Here is a 2101-nt window from a genome sequence, read left to right as displayed (position 1 = left end):
TTGTAAATGGACAACGGTAGTAAACTGACGCTAGCACCAAGGTCGCACAATGCACGGTCTATCGCAATGTTTCCGATTTTGCAGGGAATCGAAAAACTACCAGGATCTGATCTCTTCTGTGGCAACTCAAGCTGTAGAATCGCAGCGCTCACCTCTTGCTCAAGGATACTGTCTCCTTCCCAATCACCCTCTTCTTAGTCAAAATATCTCTCAAAAATTTCGCATATGAAGGGATCTGAAGTATAGTCTCATAGAAAGGCATCTTAACCTCTAACTTCCGAAGCATATCAACAAATCTAGACAACTGTGTATCCTCAGTATGTTTCTTCAATCGCGAAGGGAACGGGACGGGTGGTATATAAGGTGGAGGAGCTACATATGGCTGTTCAACTTCCACTATATGCACCTTAGATGTCTCGTGAGCTATGGCTTTCTCTTTCTCTTTAGCAGTGTGTCTAGACATCGTCCCTTTTTCTGTGGTAGTAATAGGGACCGTCTCAAGCAGACTCTCTCCACTTATAAGCTGAATGGCATTGACGTGTTCCCGTGGATTCGGTTCGGGCTTTCCAGGAAATGTGCCCTGCTGTCTAGAGGGTTGTGATGCAAGCTCTGCAATCTGCATGTCCACATGCTTCAGATGAGCTTCAACCCCATCTAATCTCCTCTCAAAAGTGTCTTGCCTTGCCCTTATGCTCTGTACCTCAGTTTTCAGCTCCGTAAATGATGTCTTTTGATCGGCCATCAGTTGGGCAATCATCGTCTTGATGTCTGCTTCATCATTCTTCGCAGGTTGAGGCGCTCGGTAACCCTGATTCTGTTGTCCGTATCCCTGATTTTCCTGCGCATACCCCTGATTTTGCCCCTGAAAACGTGACTGAGTGAAGCCCGGAAGATTCTGAGGGATTCTGGGGATGCCCTGTTGCTGCACATTCAATGCTCCGCTCGGGTTTCCGTAGGAGAAACCAGGATGGTTCCTAGGCGCGTTCGGGTTGTAGAGATTAGAAGGATTCTGGTACTGATTCCTTCCAATGTAGTTGACGTCCTCAACCGGTTCTTCCTCCGATGTGGTCTGATCAACCAGAAACATACCAGGCTGGACTTTCTGTGGGATAGGTGTACTCTTGAGTCCCATGTGCTGCTTGATTGCCGATAAATCAGACATGACCGCTTTCAAAGCAGCGGACTCACCCAAATCTACCCGTCCTGTAGAGCGTCTGATGCTATCTCCTGACATCCCTCTTGCTTTAGCCATCTTTGCAATCTGCATCTCTAGGGTGTCAAAGGGAATGTCGTATACACTCCCTCCACAAGCTGCATCCATCCATGCTCTAGTATCGTCGCTTATCCATGCCGTGGTGTGGACAAAGGCGTTGGTAACCTTTGAATCTCTCCCATGCGTCATACAGACTCTCATCACTCTCCTGAGTGAAGCTGTGTATGGCTCTCTGTGCAGCTCGGGTCTTCTCTGGGGAGTAGTATCTCGCCATGAATTGCTCCTCTAGCTCCTCCCATGTCGTAATCGAGTTTGGCTCAAGAGTGTAGAGCCAATCTCTTGCCCGGTCCATCAGTGAAAAAGGAAAAGCCTCCAAATATACATCCTCGATGGTCATTCCTCGTGGCTTCCTAACTGATCTGCACAGCATCTTAAATTGAGTCAAGTGAGCAATGGGATCCTCTGTAGGCCGCCCTCTGAAGCTCGCCTGACTGAACATCGTGATGCACTGTGGCGGTAGCTCAAAGCTGTATATGGGCGGTCTATTGATGCAAGATAGGAGTTGGGTGTGCTTCGGTGCAATGTAAGAACCCAAAGTCTCCTCTGCAACATAGGTAGCTTCGCCCTCGGTCTGCTGATCATAGAGCGGATTCATGTGCTCTTGATTCTCTTGATGCTCCTCATCATGAACCGCATGGTCGTGTTGATGGTCGTGCGAACTACTTGATCTCGACATAACTTCTCTTCTCCGCTGCTTTCGGATGTCTCTCAAGGTACGCTCAATCTCTGGATCGTAGACTAGGTCTTCTCTCCGAGTAGAACTCCTTGTCATGCACTTAGAACCCTGCAAACCGCGAAGGAAAAGAAGAACTCGAGACCAAGTGAATC

Source organism: Tarenaya hassleriana, unplaced genomic scaffold (assembly GCF_000463585.1).
Source record: "Tarenaya hassleriana unplaced genomic scaffold, ASM46358v1 Cleome50, whole genome shotgun sequence".
Lineage (NCBI taxonomy): Eukaryota > Viridiplantae > Streptophyta > Magnoliopsida > Brassicales > Cleomaceae > Tarenaya > Tarenaya hassleriana.
Note: the sequence above shows the minus strand (reverse complement) of the source record.